The 22,801-nt window shown below is 39.6% G+C and overlaps 1 protein-coding gene across 7 annotated transcripts in view; it reads left to right on the top strand.

The window, feature by feature from the left end:
- NR2C1 (nuclear receptor subfamily 2 group C member 1) overlaps positions 1–22,801 on the top strand; it is a 99,317-nt gene that overhangs the window by 847 nt on the left and 75,669 nt on the right. For 4 of the 7 annotated variants that reach the window (XM_054028242.1, XM_054028234.1, XM_054028266.1 and 1 more), the window contains exon 2: positions 12,698–12,754. The exons of 1 other annotated variant lie outside the window; for it this stretch is intronic. The gene's annotated coding sequence lies outside the window, so the exon portion shown is untranslated. Of the gene's footprint in view, positions 1–255; positions 352–12,697; positions 12,755–13,559; positions 13,616–22,801 lie in introns of those variants that run through there. 2 more of the 7 variants (XM_054028226.1, XM_054028258.1) reach the window with 2 other exon arrangements.

The following is a 22,801-nucleotide window of genomic DNA, read 5'->3' as shown; positions in this document are numbered from 1 at the left end:
CGCCGCTCGGTACGGAGCTGTCTAGCTACAGGCCGGCCCCAGGGGCGCTCCCGACCCGCGCTGCATGGGCCTCGTACTCCTTCCCGGCGGAGAGGCTTGTCTAACACCACCTTTCAAGTGACAGGATTAAAGGCCGCGCCAACCACTTTCCCTGGCGGGGTGTGTGTGGGGAGGTGTCAGGCTAAACCTGCCACCGCCTCGCCTTTTGTCTCCTTCATCACAGAGGAAAAAGCTACCCCCATGGGTGGACTGTGAAATGTGCTGGCTGAATATCAACTTTCTAATCGAAATAGAGGACAAGTTCACTCCTGGTAGCAGCCATTTTACTAGAAAGTGGCAGCGTCTGCCCAGGTGTGTGACTATGAAATCAAGACTCCTTCAACTTGGAGACCTGTCAAATTGAATGTAGTGTTTTTAAGCAAAAGGCTTACATGGCACACAGAAAAGATCTTTGTTTTCTCTCTGCCCCTGTTCTCCCCTGTCCCCCATGAATTTAACCTGGTGCTTGCTGAAGGTGCCTGCCTGACAACCCTGCAGACTAAAAAGTTCTCCAAGTACAGTACAGGCCATTCACTGCCAGTACTCTTCCCTATTTTGTCCCACCACTGTATTAAACCTGATTTGAAGGCTCTTCGTGGGTGCCATGGCAAGCTTCCTTGGTTGACATTCCCACTCAGTGTTTTGGTTAATACAGTCAGGCTGCAAATTGATGTGGCTGCCAGTGTGAGCTGGACAGACTATCCATTCACTCCAGCTAAGACACTAGATGTTGAAGCATCTAGGGCTGGTTGATGTATATTGTTGGTTCAAATCTGTTCCAGACAAAATAGTAACCAAGATCTGGAGGGGGTAAGGCTTCATTCCACTGACAATCCCCTGACTGTCCAGGTTTAGTGAAAATACTACTTCACCCACCTTGTCTCTCTATAATCCTGAAACCAACCTGGCTATAACTATACTGCATGCAGGTTTAGTGAAGACTGATATTTTTCCTTTTTAATATAGTATGAAGGTAGAATCCTAGGACTGGAAGGGATCTCAAGAGGTCATCTAGTCCAGTCCCCTGCATTCATGGCAGGACTAAGTATTATCTAGAGTAGACCATTCTTGCCAGGTGTTTTTCTAACCTGCTCTTGTGTAATCTCATGATGGAGATTCTACAGCCTCCCTAGGCAACTTATTCCAGTGCTTAACCATGAGGAAGTTTTTCCTAATGTCCAACCTATACTTCCCTTGCTGCAATTTAAGCCCATTGCTCCTTGTCCTATCCTCCAAGGATAAGAAAAAAAAAATTTTCCCCTCCTCCTTGTAGCAACCTTTTACGTACTTGAAAACTGTTATCATGACCCCTCTCAGTCTTTTCTTTTCCAGACTAAACAAACCCAGTTTTTTCAATCTTCCCTCATAGGTCATGTTTTCTAGACCTTTAATCATTTTTGTTGCTCTTCTCTGGAGTCTGTTCAATTTGTCCACATCCTTCCTGAAATGTGGCACCCAGAACTGAACACAATGCTCCAGTTGAGGTCTAATCAGTGCAGAGTAGAGCAGAAGCATTATTTCTCATGTCTGGCTTACAACACTCCTGCTAATACATCCCAGAATGATGTTTGCTTTTTTTTGCATGGAAATTCTTACAAATTTTGACAGGCTCCTGTATAATTGATATGGCAGACTTACTGTTTGCCACAGTGGTGGTGTTTTTTATTAGTTGTACCCGTTAGTGCCCAAAATGGCTAGGTACTGGTCAAATGCAAAAGGCACAGTCTGTGCCCTGTAAAACACACATGTATTTTGTAATAACTGTTTCATTTTTGCCAAAATACATTTATTGAAGTGGACATTGACTTCAGTATAGGGCAAGGCTAGCCATACTTCTTGCTAAACACTGAGATACTCATTGACTGCATATTAAATCATGTGTTTGTAGCTGATAGTGGCTACTCTTGAAAGGAGGTGTGAGTGCTAATATTGTAGGCAGTGGCACTATTCTTCTTCTTTATTTGCATTATTGAAGCATGTAAGAGCCCTAATTGTGGACCTGAACCCCATTGTGATAATATTTATTTAAAAAAAAATTATAGCTCAACATTTTAGTCAGTTGGAACTGGGCAATTCTTTCACAGAAACTGTTGTTAAAAATGAAATTACTGAATCTGTCACTGCAGAGTCAGAAGAAATGACATTGTTCTGTGTTGTCTTTTTGTTTACACTTTTCTTTGTAGTTTTTCTGCTTTCGGGAAAGTCAATTTGGCCATTCCCTGTTGCACTTGCTACATCCTATAATTTGAAATGGCTTTCTGAAGGCAGTGTTTCCTGTCTGAAAAGAGTTGCTATGTCTGATTCTTAGACTATTGGAAAGAGACATCATCTTAAATTGTCATCTGTCACCTTAGTATCTGAATGTGTCCGGGAGAACAAAAATCATGTTAGGCCAGTGATCTAACTATCCTCTGTTTTTTCCCAAGACTCCTGGGGCTGTCTCTTAGCAGATTTATTTCTCTTCCTCCTTTTCTCATTCTTTACTGTTTTTACTTGTAGCTGTGAGAAAGCTAAACCAAAGAAATATCTTTTACTTTTCGTTTTGAAGGCAGTGAGCTTTGTGGGCATTTTTATCTTCTCCTTTAATGAGTTCCATAGCTTTGGTCCTGGTGCCAAAAAAGCTGTTGCCTGCTCTTATAAGCTTCACCCTTGAGGTTGAACATCATGGTTTCTACAGAATAGAGCTTTGCTGGATGATTTCAACTCACCTATCTTAAGTTAACTCTAATTTTTTCTGTAGATTACTGAAAAGGAGCTATTGGAACTGATGGCTCAATAATAATGGGACTGTAGTTGCTGTTGACAAAGTCTCTGTCACTATTGCTCGGATGTGAAATGTATTTACAGATTATTTAGATTCAAAGTTATCTGTTTCGTTAATACCGATTTCCCTATGTAACATAAGATCTAAAGTATTTATAGTGACAAAATGTTGAATATTACATTGCTTAAATTTTGTATGTTGATGTATTTATTTTTTGTTGTTTTACTTACAATGCATGCACAGTAAACTAGTATTGGTTAATGTGTAATAAACATACATTTTCTCCATCCAATAAAGTTGTTGTAGTTTTACCACAGTTTGTGAAGCAAAGTTGTCACATGGGAGAACAGATAAGCTATATGGTCTATATTGATTATTTGATTCTGAAAAAGTAAGACCAATTTCCAAATATAGGGGACTCATCTGTGTGTCAAGATTCTAAAATAGATTGTCAAGTATGTACTTACTCTCCTGGCTTCTGAACCACAATTAGTTGAGGTTTTGTTATCTTGATTCTGCAAAGCTGAAAACAAATATTGTAGGATTTCACAGCATCTTGTGTATATTTGGTGAAAGAATGGTGTTGGTTCTCTCATGAGAGAGAATGAAAACTACTGCTAGTAAATGTGAGAAAAAGAATGCTTTGTACACTTAGTGTATAGAATATTTGCCTAAGGAAAACTATAAATTGTCAGTTTCTTAGCCATGATACTCAGTATATAGTTTTAGATGTCTTCATTTAATCCTAAAATCCTGTTTCACGACGTTTACAAAGATTATGGGGGCATTCCACTATTTGCTAAAAATATCAGTGATAGATGGGAGGACAAGTGAGAGCCATGTAGGCTTGGGCAAGTAGAGAGCCATGTAGGATATGTACTCATGCACATCCCCAACCCTTCAGGTGTGTCTATGCTATACTTCCCTAAACAGTGCCTCAGTGGTTATATTGCTGTTTATACCCATGCTAGGGGCGCTCTGCTGTCAGCCCTGCCTGGGGTGACCAGGGTCCAGGTTGTCAGACCTGTGCTTACATCATCTGTAGCACTTACATCGCCCCATGGTGACAGCTTGGGCTTTCAAAAGGAGCAACAAGGGATGTAAGCATAAATAAATAAAAAGATTTGGCGGTCCCTTCAAAAGCGTCTGACGGTCCGGATTTGGCCTGCAGTCCACCTGTTGACTACCCCACTGTAAAGTATACAAGGACCTCTATTTTTATCTTTTGCTTTGCATTAGAAATTCAGATCTAGTCTATCTAGGTTTGTTTTTTTCCCTGAAGCTCCATGGACAGCTAAAGAAACTAGTAAACTTGACATTAGACACAAGTGAAACCTGATTGAGGGGGAAATTATTTTTATTCAGGCTGTTTAAATCTTTTTCATTTCCTATTTAACCTGGGAATTACAGGCAAAAATATCTTTTAAATATTAAAAATGCTTGCTCCTTCAATCAAAGGTTGCAAGACCTCAAAATTCAGAGGATAACTGGAAAGATCACATAATAAGCTCTTTGGGACAAGTGGTTGTCTTCCTTAATTTTTGTATACTACATTGTGGGCACTACTATAAATACCTACTATTTGTAAGGGGAAAACAAGCAGATTATTTTAGAAAAAACTTTCAATTTTTTTAATGCATAAGAAGCATAAAAAGTACACACTTCATTAATAGTATATTTTCAAACTAAAAAGTAATTCCTATACAAATGGAATTAGTGAATCTTTTATGGAAGATTTACTTTTTACATTGTTTAGAAAGGAGAAGGATGTCACTACGGAATATAGGGCTTTGAAGGCAGCAGGGAATAAGATATAATAGGTTACTTCCACTAGCTTGGCAAAATACCATATTTTAATTCAGTGCATCTAAATTTTTTTTCCAGAGGTGGATTCTTTCATCGATCACCTTCCCTAGCAGTCCTGTTCCCTTATCTGTCCTCCAGCTGCAGAGTTTAATATGAAAAAATTAATATCAGGATAGCATTAAAGTTATGAGGAAAAGATGCTTTAATGTGACTGGTGCAGATATAAGCATGGTTGCTTTTTCTTCCTCATTTTATGCTCATGAGTATCAAATCTCCCCTTATTTGCTTGCAGACCCACCTATTTTAAATTTCCTTGGTTATTGACATTGTCTGTCTTTGTCTGACTCTCTTAAATGTTTGATGTGTGCAAATATGATCATATAGAAACGATATACAAAAACATGAAGCACTGAACAGGGGTGTGCATAGTTGCTTGAGTAATTTTGTTAGACCAAAAAAAAAAAAAAAAAAAAAAGCCAACCTCTGGTAGTCTTCAGAGTCCTGAATTGGGCTGCTGTTCATAGGAAATATTACTGTTTGAAGACTCCTTTGCCATTGTGAGAAATATGGCTCTTTGGACTACAGTTTAATTGCTGGTTTAGATTTTTGTGCTGCTTGAACTTCCTGGTATTAAACTACTGAACTAAGTTTTGTAACTTTTTCAAAGAATGCTTCTGAGGCCGATTCTGCAGTGCTTTATAAATAATAAAAATGAAGCAAAAAATGTAAAACTATATACAGTAAGGTTAAGTTGCATGGAAACACAATCAGGACGATGATGCAAGTGGTAAGAGAGGCTACCAGTGAACTGACAAATGCTGAAGAAAAGTGCTGGAAGGAGCAGTGCTGAACCCTGTAGTTCATCCAGATGCAAGCATTGTATGTATGCGAGATGGACAGGGCAGCTTGCAAGGCAGAATGGATATCAGCACTGAATCACCATCAGTAAAAGAAATAGAGCCGTAAAGCAGTTAAACCAATGGGAAAGCTGCAGGAATAGACAATATAATAGTTGAGCGGCTAAAACGTGATGGGACAAGTGCTATCAAAGAATTAGGGAAAATACTTAAGGTATGGGAGCAAGAGAGAGGTACTGGATGACTGGCTGAAGGCAATAATTGTATCAGTCCCGAAGAAAGGCAATCCTCCCAATCCAAATAATTATAGAGGTACAGGCTTCTTAATAGTACCAGGAAGAATGATGAAAGTAATTATTAACAAATTAGAGGATGTAGCAGGCGAGGAACAGTGCAGCTTTAGACCAGGTCGAAGTTGCATTGTTCAGCAATACACACTCTGACAGTTATTTGGGGGAGCATAAGAAAGGGAATTAAAGATGTTTCCTGTTTTCATTGACTTCACTAAGGCATTTGATTTGGTTTGGAAGGATGCATTATGGAAATGAGTAAAATCCTATGGAGTTCCACAGTTATAAAAGTTATGTATGAAAACTCCCATCATGTCATAAGAATTGGTGGTAAATTAAGCAGCTGGTTCAAGTCAAACTTTGGTATAAAACAAGGGGGCCTGAAATCACCATGGCCTTTCATCATGTTCTTAATTTGGATATTAAGAATGGTAGATGAGTTGGAGGGCATGACATTGGGTGATCTAGAGTTAAGCTCTTCGTCTTAGGCAGATACATTTGAATTGATGATGGTACTCTTTCCTACCTTGAAAATGGGTGTAGTTGACTTGGACTTACAATTACTCTCTTGTCTTGACACTTATTGTGCCTTGGAAAAGGGACAATAGGTAGAAATGCAGCAGTGGTAAAGTCATAGAACAGATAATACCTTATGTGCACTTAGGAAGCTTCATCTGTACTGATGGTTCCATCAAAGATGAGGTTAAAAGGAGATGTACGTTAGCTACAAGTGCTGCACAGAAATTGACGAAATTATGGACTGATAAAAACATTGTGTTTGGTATGAAAGCGAAAAATTATCAAACCAGTATAACAATGGTGTTGTTTTATGCTCTGGAAGCAGCACCCTTAAATGAAACAAATATCAGAAGGCTGGAAACAATAGAGATAAGAATTTTTTGGAAGATGGCAGGTATAAAGTGGAATGATTTTAAGACACATGACGTTAGGAAGAGAGTAGGATGTGAAACTAAGTACGGGATTGTCTGCCGTCAAAAGATTACAGCGGTGGGGACGCTGTAGAAGACAAACAGATGATAGGATGCCAAAGAAAATAACGCATATACAACCAGCATCAGTCAGACCTAGAGGCCAACCCCCAATTAGATGGCAGAACATTGCACTCAGGGATTTGACCAGGCTGGGTTTAATGGAGAAACAAACCATGAACAGAAGTGAATTGTGATGCTGTACTGCTTGCTCCCTGTGTCTGCAAAGATGCTTGTGCGGGAGGGGAGAAGAGGGGAGGAGGAGAAGAAACATGCTGCTTAAAAACAGCTTAGAAAAATAAGTACTTAAATCTCTACTTATTTAGCACATTTAATCATAGAGGATCTTAAAGTTCTTGACAAACTATGATGCCTATTTATATATAATCAGTAAATTCGGAGTAAATTATGCCACCCTTCTAATGAGCACATAGTAACACTGGGCACTAATTTAGGAATGAAAATGAAGAGCAGTGTTTCCGTTTTCAACTGACTAGGGGATTTAGGCAGAATGATCCATGTTAGAATAGCAAAAAATGTTCGGAGTTGTACCAGCTAGAAGTCAGAAGCTTTGTTTTACATCTCTCATGAAAGAGGGCAACATCCCATATTGGGCAATTGTTTCATTACTGACTCAGAGGAAAGCAACCATCTACTGAATTGTCATCAGTTCCTGTAGTCCCCATGAGTTTTCCTTGGAGGCCTCTCATTTAAAGAATTGGCTCCATACGTAGTTGGTTTCTGAGACCTAATGCAGTCCCATGGTGAGGTGTTATGACAGTCCAGGGAAATGAAACAGTCTTTTCACCAAACTTTCCATAGTATTAACTTTTTGTTGAGTGGGTGATAAGCTTTCCTACAATGGTTTACATATGTCTGGGGGATACACAGAAGATTTTTCCAACAATACCTGGTATAGTTATACTGGTATAACTCAAACTTGTTCCACATTAAGAGTCATTTTTGTAGCTTGTCTTAAATCACTTCTAATACAACATAAGCTAAACCAAAAAAATTATATTATACTGGAATATGAGTGCCCAGACCGGGAGTTACACTGGTATGACTATAACAGTTTAAATTCACACCCTGCCTTATACCAGTATAACTTTCTATGCCACAAGTCCTAGTTGAAATACAGGTGTACAAACAGCACTATGATTATTATGTAATATTTATACATCCTCGTAAGTATGTTCCCAAATATTTTAAAACTTGGGCTGTTGTTTAAAGCTTGTAATGTAAAATGAATTAGCTACAGACTGCAACAGATCTTAGGCGACAATCTGGTATAACCTGATGAAGTTTTGTGCAGACTTTGAAACCATATAATAAATTAGAATTAAGAAAATATATTAATGTAAAAAATTAGGTACTGTATAAAGACCCAGCTCTATGTGCATGGCTTATATTAATATCAAAAGGAATTGAGGGCCTGGTGTTTAGTTTTCTACGGTGTGTTTCCCCCATTTGGTGGCAAAGCTTCATTTACATTGCCAATAATGGAGCATTGTAATGGAAATATTCATTAAACATAAAGCATGCATGAGTGTGTTAATTGTTTTTGAGTTTATTGATGTATCTATCTTTTCCATCATAATTTTAGAAGTGGGTGTCAGTTGAATGAATAGTTTAAGAAACACACTCCTGACATATGAGTATCAGCATAGAGAAGGGCATGAGAGAATAAGGATGCTGCTTAGAAAGATAGTTTACATTTCAAAAGTCAGACCATCACATAGTAAGGACATGTGACCATGCTTATTTCTTTTAAGGTCATAGTTCTTTTTAGGTCCTTGCTATATGGCATTGACTGATTTGTAAAGCTGGAAAGCCATTGATTTGAATTTTGCTCTTCAACAGCAGAATAAAGGCCCTGTCTGCTCAGAAAAATTGCACAATTTTAACTACATTGAGATAAATGAAGGGTTACAACCCCCCAGTTGTGAATACAGTAATACTGTATTGTTAAATATGTGTTAGTACTGATATAGCTTGTTCGTATACAGGAAGGGAAACAGTCTATAGTGGTACAACTGCATCAATGCTAGGGGTTGTACCAGTGTAACTATATCGTTTTAAAAAAAAAGAATGATTCCTGAACTAACATGGTTACACCACTATTAAAACTGTGTTTAAGATTAGGCCTAATGTTATGTCCTCTGGAAGGAACGAACTACTACTGCAAAAGGTGAAAAGGGGGTGATTTTTTTCAGTCACGTTAAGCTAACAGGGATTCTCAATCTTTTTTTAATCGTGTCCCCAACTTTTTTGTGGTGAACAAAAGGGGATTTTCCAATGTAATCTAGATTGAATTGGGCCATCTAATACATTGATTCCAATAAAGGAGATTCTTCTTTAAATAAATCAGTCCTTTGATCCTGCTGTCTAACTGTGCATAGGCTGGGAAAGATTTTAAATGAGAACATACCATAGTATCCACAAAGTTTTCAGGACCGTATTTCTCAATTTTGGCACTAAAGAGTGCTAATCCGAGGGGCAGCCAGGCTAAATTTCAGTGGCTGGCATTGTTGACTCTGTGTGTCAGGTTGCAAAGCCTCTCACTCAAATTTGGCAGTCACGATGGAGGAGTGACTGGGCCAGTTTTGAATGAGTGGCATTGCAACCCCATGACTGAATGGGAAAGGTCAGCATGCCTCCCTAAAGACTTTGGGGTCTCCCCCACTGTTGAGAACCGCAGAGCTAACACTTGGAAAAACCCTTTTAACAAGCATTAAGGGTTTGTATACACAGTAAAGTTATAACAGTTTAACCATAGCAGTATAATTATAGGATTTAGTTACCTTAATGTGCCTTTGAAAGTCTCCACCTTTTGATCATCATTAGTTACCCATAGAATTTAAGATATTAATTTCTTAACTATTTTTACTCTCAAATATAATTTGCTACACCAGTTTTAAACCAGTGGTCATGGCCAAAAAAGGTATTGTTTATTATTGGTATTACCATATTGTCTTGCAGCCCTGGTTATAGATCAGAACCCAATTTTGCTAGGCGCTCTACAAACACAGAACAAAAAGATGATCCCTACCCCAAAAAGTTTACAATGTAAGCGTAAGATGAGGCAACAGATGGATATATACGGTTGGGGTGTTACAAGGAAACAGAGACAGTATTGCTCAGCATGATAAGCAATGGTCTCACTGCATAGTCCTGGGGGAATTCTGTGCCAAAAAATTAAAAATTCTGTGCATAATGTTTTAAAATTCTGCTTATTTAATTTGTCAGCATAACACAGTATACTCATGCCAGTTTCAATTATTTTGGTAATTTGTTTCAAAATACCTGTCAGCAAGTATGTCTGTGACAATACAGACAAAAAGAAAGATTCAGGAAATGTTTTTATTTGGCAAATAGATTCCTTACTAATCATATTAATACAGAACTTTTTGTTTCATTTAAACTACAATACAAAAATGTGTTTCCTGCACTCCTCAGAAGCAGTGCAAAGGCTTGGGGGAATCAGGGGTAATGGAGGAGCTGAGGGAGAGGGAAAGAGCCTGGGAGTGAACCTGGAGGGTTGTTGGGTGTGCATGGGAGAAATATAGAACAGTGTCTATGGGGAGGAGAGGGGGACAGGAGGGATTGTTACGGAGGTGGGGAGTCTCCCCCATGCAGACCCTGGCTGATCCTGAGCCTCTCCCATTCAATCTGGCATATCTACCCCTGTTCCTGTGTGTCCCTGACCCCATGTGGTGCTGGAGCCCCTCCTCTCACTCAGCCCCTGGCTCAATGCTGTCACCCCACTAGCACATGAGCCCACTCCCCACTCTGTCCCCCACAGCCCTTCTGAACCCCACAGTCTATTAGCCCCCCCAGCAGTCCCATGTGCTGTATTCTGCCTCCTAACCTGGGTGCACAGGCAGGCTGCTGTGACTAATGCAGCTGGCTGCTAACTGTTACTGCTAGTCAGCCAGCTGTTCTGGCACCACAGCATCCTATGGGGAGTGAAAGGTGGAACTGCAGCACTTCTTTGGCAGAATGTATTTTCGGGGGTGGGGTGGAGTGGGGGGAGAGAATTCTGTGCCGGCCATGAATTCTGCATGTGCGCAGTGGTGCATAATTCATCAAGAGCATAAGTGCACCAGTGGCCTAACTTGTCAAGTTTTTTGTAGGCATCTCTGCAAAGGAGAGTTTTAAGGAGGGATTGGAAGGAGGATAAAAAGGAGATATGGGGATGTTTAGGGGGAATTCTTTGCAATTGCGAGGGCCAGCAGGGGAGAAAGTGCGAAGGAGCTTGTTTGAAAATGCAATAAAGACAATAGAAGCTGACATCACTGCTCCTTTTATCTGTGTCATTGCATTAAAAGGCTAGTAGGGGGCAATGTGCACATTCTGGAACAAGAAACAATCAGCTATCACTCTGATGTTTTTATTATTAATATAGAAAACAAAATATGTATAAGGTGTGCTCTTCAGAGCAGGAAGTATGCCTTAGAAAGCACTTAGCATGTTGTGGGCATGCTTGGAATTAAGTAATAGGAATAGGAATAAGAATATTGCTGAAAACAAGGAAATTCAGAGTTTAGACTGAAACTCCTTAAGACTCAGTATTTAAGCCCAAAATTCAGATTGTGTAAAAGTTCATACTTTGTAGATATTTCCCTTCAAAATCCACTAAAGTAATGATTAAAAAATACTTCTTTATCACTATTGCTTATTCTCATTTCTTGATAATTTAAAATACTGCTTTCTTACAATGTTAACTGCTTACAGGTGCAGTAGCAGAAAGCACAGATTCTTTGGGGGTGGGAGGGAAGATGGATGAGGGACAAAAATATTTGAATGGTCTAGAAATCTGTCTGAGCAACAGGGTTTTACTTCTCAGTGTAGTGAGAACTCTTCAGGAGAGAGGTAGAAAGATTCATGTGAAAGAAAGAGGTGGGTGTTTACTGTATTTGCAGGAGTCATAAGGTTAGCAACAAAGCAGAATATATTTTCCAGTTATGAGGGTTTATGTAAGAGAAGAGGCCAGAATCTATAGAAAATGTATGAGATTATGTAAAGTTGCCTGATTTAAATAAGGGGAAAAAATGGATCACCATACACTTGGTAGGACACCAAAGCTTCGCTGTTGAAAAGCATTTCTATGTTGATTAGTTTCTCAGGAGTCTTGGTGCATATAGCATCCAGCACTTTGCTGGTTGGCTGTTGCTCCCATTGGTGTTATAGTTCATGTGCTGTTGGGAAAACTTGACATGAGTTCAGCTCGGAAGCCTCCCAGCTATTGAAGTAGGGATCTTCCATTAAGTATTGATCCAGTATTGGCCTAATGCCCAGATTAGTGTATTATTTTCTGTATCAGTAGAGCAGCTGGCCCAACAGTACATGTGAAGAAAGTAAAATGCTTTGGAGTGGCCTTTCCTATCTCATGTGAAATGTAACACTCAGGCTTTGTCTACACTATGCAGCTTTTAGCGACATGGCTGTGCCGCTACAGCCGTGCCGCTAAAAGGCACGCGATGTAACTGCTGTTTGTCAGCAGGAGAGAGCTCTGCTGTCGACAAAAAACTTCCACTCCCAACGAGCGGAGGTAGCTTTTTCAGCAGGACAGTACTCTTGCCAACAAAGTGCTGTCACACAGTCACTTTTCGTCAACAAAACTTTTGTCTTTCTTGGGAGTGTTTTTTGTTTTTGTTTTTAACACCTCTGAATGACAAAAGTTTTGTTGTTCAGTTGTCAGTGTAGACAAAGCCTCAGTGTTTTGAGAACAGTATTTCCCATTTTCAGATAGAAGCTCTTAATTCTAGTTCTAGTTTTTTCATTCACATTGAAAAAATATTGAATTATTCATTAAAAAAATTAGCATTTTTACCAGTCTAATTCATGGATAAGAGTTTAAAAATGAAAAATAATTATGCTAAATCTGTAAACCTGTATAATAACAGCTACAAAACTGAAATGGTGTGTCTTTTGTTTAATTCATCACAGGAGTCTTCACGGGGTGATTATGCATACGAGGTGTGAAGTGTAATCTAGGTACCATAGGTAAGTTAAAGATGAACTACAATGCTTTGTACATATGTATCCCAAATTTTTCTTCTTTATGTACTTTCTCAGTACTTCTTTCAGGTTTCCATGTTTGCCCTGTAACATCTGGTAGCTTCAAAATTGTCTGAAATATTGCTCAGTGTTGCTTCAGGTGATGTTGATGTCACCAGTTGTTACAGGGTAAATCTGGAACACTGAGCTCAAGACTAAGGCTACCAGAAAGTTTTACCAGTTATACCAACATAGTTATACTGCTATAACCGCTTGTGTAGATACTCTTACTTTGGCATAAGGATAGGGTTTTTTTTGTTTTGCTTAAGCTCCTTTCCAATTGACACAAGCTAAACTGAAGAAACCCGCTCTTAGGCTATATCTACACAAACACTTTTGTCGGTCAAGGGTGTGAAGAAGACACCCTCCTGACCAACATAAGTTTCAAAGACAGAAGCGCTGGTGTGGACAGTGCTATGTTGGCGGGAGATGCTCTCCTGCCAGCATAGCTACCTCTGCTTGTTGGGAGTGGTTTAATTTGGCCAAAGAGAGAGCTCTCCCACTGGCATAGAGCAGCTACACAGGAGACCTTAAAACAGCGCAGCTGCAGCGGTACAGCTGTGCCACTCTAAGGTCTGCAGTGTAGACATAGAGACTCTTATTTCAGTACAAGGCTATGTGGGGGTTATACTGGTGTAATTACATTGGTTTAAATTTGTATCTTAGGCTATAATGAAATTTTTCCCATGTAGGGAAGGCCTAAAGCACCGATCCTGTAAATGCTGACACACGTGCATAACTTTATGTACAGCAAGTAGTCCTGTTGATTACAGTGGTACTTTTCACACTGAGTAAAGTTAAACACATGTAAGTCTTTGTTTTATTTGAGCCACAGCAGGTGAGTGAACGAGGAATGGGTTTTAATAATTTTTATTTTAGAATATAGTTGAGTTTGTTTAACATCTATATATTTTAGGGGCATTGGAGTCCCATTGAAGTCAATGGAACTAGAGATATTCAGCATCTTTTGAAAATCAGACCACTAATCTTTAGTTTTATTTAAATTAATAAAATCTCAAATCTTCACCTTTTTAAGAATAGAGTTTCAGGTTTAACTCTGACTTTACTGATTTTTGAGTCACATTGTCATATAATGTACACATAAAACATACTCAGCCTTAAAATTGTTTTAATCTATCTGGGAATTTTTTGAATTAATTTAAAATTTACTATTTGGTCTCAAAACAGTAACAGCTACTTGTGCAAGATATGCACAGTACCCTTTGATGCACTTCTGTTGGTTGTACAGAAGAAGTTGCTAAAATTGACCTGTAAACAAGAATAAAGCTAGGCTGGTGTGATTTTAAAAATGTTTTCTTTGATGTATAAAGATGGCCTATGGGTGTGCGGTTTGTTTTGTTTTATTTTTAAAAAGTTCAACTTGTTTTTTACATTAAAAATGCAGGTCTTCTCTGCTTTGTTTTTTCTGAATGGCAGAAGAATTAGTAGGGTTAAGACATCATTTACCAACAAAGGTTACATTTACACAGCTGAGGCCTTGTCTACGCAAGTTGCTAGTGTAAGTTAAATTAGTATAAAATCACACCTTTAGGTATATAAGTATATCTTTGTAGACCAGGCCTAACTAAAATCAGATTGAAAACGATTTTGTTAAACCAGTGCTAACCCGTTTAAAATTGGCTAAGAGCAATTTAGTTTTGTGTAAGGGCTTGTTGGCACACAGAAATTTAACTAAATGTGTGACATTGTGCCAGTTTAGTTAAATGAGTGTAATTTTGTGTATAGAAAAGGACTTCATTTACTTGTAAATGCAAACTAAACCAATTTAAATCAGTTTTCAACTAATGGCTGCACAGGGTTCTAGTCAAGCCGTTTAAAACTTCCAACGCCCATTTAATTCAGACAGCTGGGAGAACAGATTTTTGTTCAACGTTTCATGTCCTCACTCCTTCAGATAAGGGAAAAGAAAGCTTTCATCTTATTCTGTGGTTCACCAAGGAGAACAAAAAGCAAGGAACAACACGACTTGATATTCCTCATATTTTTAAGGATTTTTTTTCTAAACAAGTATTAAAAAAACCTTTTTGAAGAAAGGGAAAACATTTCAGACGTTTGTTATAAATCTGAAAATAGCATAAAAAGGGATAGATGGCATGAGCAGGTTTTTTTTCCTTAGTTCACATAAATAATGTTGATACACTAACAAGGAAATTAACAAAAAGCAGTTCATTTCATTCTGTCAGATAGATGGCCGGGCTTGGGGATGTAAAAAGGTGTTAGTGTTTGCCAACTATAACCAGAAGGAAAAGGAATTTTATTTTTAAGCTTCTGAGAGAATGTATTAAAATGACAATGAAAACAAAGTATTAAAAGTTTATCAATTCACCCCCACCTCCAAAAGTACTTCTGTTTAGGCATGAGCCTTTTAATTTTATTTTTACACCTTTTATTATCCAGCATTGAAGAGAAGCTAATATAGTCTTTTTTTTCTTAAGGTCAATTTTTTTTAACTCCATCGAGCTTTGTCAGTAAATGCCACATCTAAAGAGAGGCAGCTAGCTGCTATATTCTAAAACATTAATGAAAATGCTGAAGAGCTGACTGTAATTACGCGATCCGCAATGTGTGCCTACATTTCCTCCCTCTTATATGAGACACAACGATAAGGGTCCTGATGGACAATATTGTCCATCATGCTCTATATAAACCGCCAGGCTGGAGCACATTCCCACTCCTTATGCACAGAGGCCTTAAAACTATGGATCTGATGCATAAAACACAACATCACTATGACAGCAGCATACCTCCTGGGTCGACTAAATATAATGGAGGACACATTAAGCAGACAGTTTTCCCAAGAGCATGAATGGGAACTGAATGATGAAATAACACATCATATTTTACACGTGGGGATCCCCACATATAGACCTGTTCGTCACGCCAGCTCTACGTTCACCTGAAGTGGAGCACCCAAAGGGACAGCACTTGAAGAGGAAGAGAAGGTTACTCACCTTGTGCAGTAACTGAAGTTCTTCGAGATGAGTGTCTCTGTGGGTACTCCACTACCCACCCCTCTACTTCGGAGTACGAGCTAAACACTCCACAATAGAGAAGGGACTGAAGAGATCGGGGCGTGCACGTGCTAGATGAGGCACCAGTGGCACCGTGAGACTGCTACTGTGCACACGCACCCCCGACTGCTACTGAAAATCTCCGATCAACGGCACTGGGACGCACCGACACCTGAAGTGGAGCACCCACAGGGACACGCATCTCAAAGAACCCAAGTTACGGCACAAGATGAGTTATCTTCTTTTTTGTTAGGTACTCTTCTGGCATTGTCATCTTCAAGTCAGCAGATTTGTCTCCTTGGTTGGGAACCACATGCATTTCTTGAAGTATCCTTTTCTTTCCATCCATTCCCATTATTTTTGTGGACCTAGAGCCTTATCACTGCAGACCAGTGGGTGCTGGAGAGTTTATAGGTGGGGTATTCCATCCAATTCCAGATGTTCCCTGCTCCTTCTCCATCCCTATTTAAGGACTATTCTCATTACAGCATGCTGCATCAAGAGGGGAAGTTATTTTTAAGTCTTGGAGCTGTAGAAGAAATGCCTCAAGGGGGTTTTATTCCCATCACTTTCCAATACCCAATTAAAAAATGGGGCTGGTTTCCAGTTCTTCAATTGAAACAATTGAATACCTTCATTCACATGTTCAAGTTCAGAACGGTCTCTGATTTCCTCCCTGGATCTACAAGACTGGTGTGTAGCTCTCAGCCTTTAGAACATCTACTTTCATATAGCTAGCCATCTTGCCCACAGGAAGTACCTAAAGTTTCAGGTGGGCAATTTCCATTACCAATATAGGGTTCTGCCTTTCAGTCTATAAGTAGCACTGAGGGTATTTACCAAATGCCAGGTAGTAGTGGCACCACCTCAGCAAAGGCTTATCTGCCTATCAACAGACTCAGTACTGTAGTAGATCTGGTCATTCAGCTACCGATCCAACCTCCGACTTCGGTAAGAAGCTTGTGTCTGACTTCTAGGACACATGGCCTCCTGTTTATACGTAACTGAGGGTGCCAGACTTCACTTTTGATGCATGCAAGAGTGATTGAAGTCTGTATATTGGTCCATTGGTTATCATCTGGAGAGGAAGATGCAGGTCCCACTGGAGTCCTGTCACCATTAAACTGGTTGAAGGATCCTCTAAAAGTATCTAAAGGAGTACTCTTCTCTCCACCATGACCATCAGAAGCATTAATGAAAGGTGTCTTCACTTTACAGTGCGGAGTTCACGTACACCAAGGTCTCTAGATGGCTCAAGAAAATCACTTATACAAATGTCCTAAATAAGGCTATTCATCAGGCTTGCACAGTATTGCTTCCAGTACTGAAAGGGTTAACTGTTCAGATTATGGCAGACAAAACCACAGCAATGTTTCATATAAACAGGGAAGGCAGAGCAAGATCCAACCCACCCCAACACATACATGCACACCTTTGTCGTGAAACTGCATCTGTATAGAATTATGGCATATGACGCAATTACTCCAGAAGCACTTCATCATATACCAGGCTTGCAAAATGTTCTGGCAGAGCTTAGCAGGAAGCTCACAAGAAATCATAATGACAGGCCCCATCATACAGGAAATATTCACCAGGGTGGGGTCAGTATTCCATCAAGGTAGATTGATTTAAATTAATGCTATTTAAATAACTGATTTTAATAAAGATTTAAATAATAGATTTTAATCATGTTTTTCATTGGTACATAGTTTTTTTCCTAAAGAAAGGTTGGTTCTCATTGGTTGGTAACAAGTAAAACGTGTATTTGCAACTAAATATAGCCTTTACACTAAATTTGGTACTATTTATTTATTTAGTTATTTTGCTAACTAAGAGGATACACTGTACTTATTTATCTATGTAATTACATAGTATAATTTCCATGTATTCAGCGTCCTAATTTTTCCTACTTTATTTATGCTAGAAAATGGGGAATGATGCATTTCTTATTTAATAGAAGATGGTTTGCTTGTGTTTTATGTTAAGCTCTATTTGGATGGCCATTCAAATTCAGTTACAAATGCACAAACAGCATTTTCAGATAGTTTTAATTAACTAGTAAAAATCAATCTTAAATGTGCTGGATACATCAGAAAGAAATTAGTGTTAAATACAAAACATGTTTTGCTAACTGATTTATTAAACAAAAAAAGGTCTTATTTATTGTTAGTGAATTGAACTGATTGTTCAGTAATGTCCTTCAGGGTTTTAGAACTAGGAGATCTCATCTTCTCACTCCTAATTTTTTTATTTATAGATTGGAAAAGGAAAACAAGCTTTTCTGCTTTTTCACCTCCCAATCAGTTTCTTAATTTTGAATTAACTAATCATTGAACTGAGTTAGTTCAATAAATGGAAGTGAAGAAAATATTCTCTGTGCAGAAGAGGCTAATGCTTTCAAAAGCTGGTTTAGCACTTTAGCAAACTCTGATTCAATATACTTCGTCAGCGACTTCCACCAGTTCAGTGGGTTGACTTTTTTAAAACCTTGGCAGAAAGCATTGGCTGCTTAATATTGTTTTTGTTTTGTTTTTAAATGATTTTACTATGTTATAGTAAGTTTAGGCCTGTACATGGATTGTCATTATTTCAATTTTAATTAGGTTTATTTAAAAAAGAAAAACTTAAAAAAAAAAAAAAAAAAAAAAACGTCAATTTTTATCCACTCTGGCCTCCATAGACCTGTTTGCAGTGAAAGAGAACAAGAAGTGTCTCAGCTTTTGCTCCAGAGGCTGCTAGTACTAGGGTTCTCTATCAGATGCAATTCTGATCCCTTCAGTTCTAGAACTCTTTTATGCTTACCTGCCTATTCCATTGATTCCCAGAGTAATCAGGAAACTCAGATAAGACTAAGCCAAGATAATCATATTGACTCTGCCTGGGCCAATACAGTTTATTTTTCTCAGACCTGATCAATCTTTCTGTTAGATATCAAGTCCAATTATCTCCCAACACAGATGTAATTTCCCAAAGAGAGGAGCTGATCATCTGTCCGGATCCATCTTCCCTGTCCTTGTAAGCATCAGTATCGTCTGGTTAACAGCACTGGAGAGCAGCTGCTCTTCAGAGGTCCAGAATGTACTTATACACAGTACAAAAAGACTCCACTAGGCTTACATCATCTTCCAAGTCGGAGAGATCTTCTGTCTGATCCCAAGTACATCGCTTATCTCCATACCTGATATACTAGACTACCTCTTGTCCTTAAAGAATTAATGACTTTCTACAAGCAACGAGCTCTAGTCAGGCACCTCCTTTTGGTCACTTACAAGGCTACTTTGAGAGAATCCAACCAACATGGTTTAAAGCTCTGTCCAAGCATTGCTGCTGTCATGGGGACTCCAGACATGTTCTTGGTATGCACACTCTCTGTCTTGCACCTTCTCCTGTGAACTACGACAATATGACCCACTGCCCGCCTCCTGGAACGAGAGCTTACCCTTAGACTCTTCTACGGCTTAAATAAACACTCTCCCAGAACTCCATCTATGTGGGTGTTCCAGGTCCACAGGTTAACTTCCTGGGCATGTGGCAGGTGTAACTCATGAAATGCCCATACACTTTGTACAGGATTCTAATATCATTGCTCTGTTTAATCGCATGAGAAATACACAGATCTGTACAAAAATAATAAACCGTACACACATTTCCCTGTCTCCGTTTTTTCACCACTCCAGAGCATTCTTTGGGCTGGGTTCAAAATTCTCTGAGGCTAGCAAGAGTCCTTCTGCTACAGTGCATGGCTTATATTCTGAAACATGGAGCCTTCTCTTAGCTTGGCTGGTTCATCCACTTCCCTTCTTGTACTCAAAACTTCCTGTGTGGCACTGAGAGTTTTCACCTCCCTGGTTTTTAAAGGCTAACAGCAACGCCGTGGTATCTGTCCTGCATTTGGGAATTTTTCATTCTCCAAATACCGGCCCCTTGTTGAGGGAGGTTGGAGAGAACTGATTTCCCCTCTAATGCAGTTACTCTTTTGTTCTCACACAGGAAGACCTATTCAGGTGCATATAGTCCTTACTGGTTAGCTGTTGTTCCTGATCTGGGTGAGACGTGCTTAAAGGCATGTCAGCAATGATGGATACACAGGGTAGAGGCATTCCCTGTTACAGCAATTTTCATAAAATCAACTTTTTAATATCAACCAGAATTCATAAGTTGTACTCCCTCAAAAGCTCACACACCCATTTCAGCAAACCATCCCTCCCATTCAGGGTCACTCAGTATTCTCACACCCTACGGTAGGTAGATTCCTGAAATGGCTTAGGTGTGTGTACTGTTGAAACAGGGAGCCCCTCCTCTTCCTTGGGATCTCAACCTAGTGCTGATGGAGTTTGAGTAATCACCCTTGCATACATCTTCTCTTTTCTACCTATCCGTCAAAGCAGCTTTTCTAGTAGCAATATAATCTGCTAGAAGGATCAGAGAAATACAAGCATTTGTGGTGGGACATCCATACACTGCATTTTGTAAGGACAGTATGACCTTGAAGCCTCACCCAAAGATTTTTGCCAAAGGTTGTCTCTGACTTCCATATTAACCAAGTAATATACCTGCTTGTCGTCTTTCCCAAAGGGAATCTAAACTTCACACGTTGGATATGCTTAAGGTGCTATCTGTCTGTCTAGTTAGGACTGAGGTTTTTATGGTGGCCACTAGGTTATTTGTAGCTTATGCGGATAGGGTAAAAAGTCAGGCAATATCGACACAGAGACTATCTAATTGTATTTCTATCCGTATTAAATTATGCTACAAAATAGCTATTTTACAGCCAACTCCACTAGGGCTCAAGCAGCTTCTTCGAGAAGTGTTCCAATCTTGGAAATTTGTAAGGCAGTAACATGTGGTTTCAGTACATACTCTACCTATCCAACATTATGCTTCCACTATAGAGTAAAGATTTGATGCTAATTTTGGCAGAGTTGTCTTACAATCATTGGTTAGGTAGATTCCAAGTACCCACCTCCAGTCACGTAAGTCATTCCTTGTGAGTCGCCAAGAATGGAATATATGTAGACAAGAACCGAAAGAAAAAACAAGTTACTTACTTTACAGTAGCTGATTCTTCAGTGTATGTTTTCCATATATACCATAACTCTTCTTGCTAATATGGAGTTATATAACACCTGGATTCTGCATTGGTGAAGGAATTGATGGTCACTGGGGGTCGCCCTCCCCTTTATGCCTGTGGATGGGAATCACAAAGACACTCAGGGTACAGGTGCAGCCCTAATGGACACTGCTGGCCAAAAGATTCTGAACATGAGCATGTGCACCAAGAGTGGAATATAAATGGACAACACATCCAAGGGCAAGTCATGCCCGACTAACCTAATTGCCTTCTATGAGGAGATAACTGGGTCTGTGGATGAGGGGAAAGCAGTGGATGTGTTATTCCTTTACTTTAGCAAAGCTTTTGTTATGGTCTCCCACAGTATTCTTGCCAGCAAGTTAAAGAAGTATGGGCTGGATGAATGGACTATAAGGTGGATAGAAAGCTGGCTAGATCGTCGGGCTCAACGGGTAGTGATCAATGGCTCCATGTCTAGTTGGCAGCCAGTTTCAAGCGGAGTGCCCCAAGGGTCGGTCCTGGGGCCGGTTTTGTTCTATATCTTCATTAATGATCTGGAGGGTGGCGTGGACTGCACTCTCAGCAGGTTTGCAGATGACACTAAACTGGGAGGAGTGGTAGATACGCTGGAGGGTAGGGACAGGATACAGAGGGACCTAGACAAATTAGAGGATTGGGCCAGAAGAAACCTGATGAGGTTCAACAAGGACAAGGGCAGAGTCCTGCATTTAGGACGGAAGAATCCCATTCACTGGTACAGACTAGGGAACGAATGGCTAAGCAGCAGTTCTGCAGAAAAGGACCTAGGGGTTACAGTGGACGAGAAGCTGGATATGAGTCAACAGTGTGCCCTTGTTGCCAAGAAGGCTAATGGCATTTTGGGCAGTGTAAGTAGGGGCATTGCCAGCAGATCGAGGGACATGATCATTCCCCTCTATTTGACATTGGTGAGGCCTCATCTGGAGTACTGTGTCCAGTTTTGGGCCCCACGCTACAAGAAGGATGTGGAAAAATTGAAAAGAGTCCAGCGGAGGGCAACAAAAATGATTAGGGGTCTGGAGCACATGACTTATGAGGAGAGGCTGAGGGAACTGGGATTGTTTAGTCTGCAGAAGAGAAGAATGAGGGGGGATTTGATAGCTGCTTTCAACCCGAAAGGGAGTTCCAAAGAAGATGGAGCTAGGCTGTTCTCAGTGGTACCAGATGACAGAACAAGGAGTAATGGTCTCAAGTTGCAAGTGGGGGAGGTCTAGGTTGGATATTAGGAAAAACTTTTTCACTAGGAGGGTGGTGAAGCACTGGAATGGGTTACCTAGGGAGGTGGTGGAATCTCCTTCCTTAGAAGTTTTTAAGGTCAGGCTTGACAAAGCCCTGGCTGGGATGATTTAGTTTGGAATTGGTCCTGCTTTGAGCAAGGGGTTGGACTAGATGACCTCCTGAGGTCCCTTCCAACCCTGATATTCTATGATCTCAAAGAAGCACACTTACTGTATGAGACAACTATTTCTTCTAGTGCACAAATACATGTTTTGTTTAGTACATCAAGAATGAATATTTGTAATGTGAGTGGGCAGTCATTCTGTAAAAACTTGAGACGTGGATATAAAAATCAGCTGAAGCATTAAAGGGATAATGTCAGCTTAAACTCGTATACATTTATTTACCTGTGTGTTTCTAACATTTTAGGTTATTCAAAGGGGGGCGTGGAAGGGATTGAAAAAGTAAAAATTTATTTTTCACCATTTATATCCTGTTCAGTTCTTGGATTTTGTTGGGACATTAAAACCTCATCCAGTTTCACGTCTAAGTGTTGAAACATTGAGGTTATGTCTACACTAGAGAGCTTAAAGCGGCACAGCTGTACAGATGCAGCTGCACCGCTGTAATATC

Source organism: Malaclemys terrapin, chromosome 1 (genome assembly GCF_027887155.1).
Source record: "Malaclemys terrapin pileata isolate rMalTer1 chromosome 1, rMalTer1.hap1, whole genome shotgun sequence".
NCBI classification, from domain to species: domain Eukaryota; kingdom Metazoa; phylum Chordata; order Testudines; family Emydidae; genus Malaclemys; species Malaclemys terrapin.
This window is presented reverse-complemented; position numbering and strand designations above follow the sequence as displayed.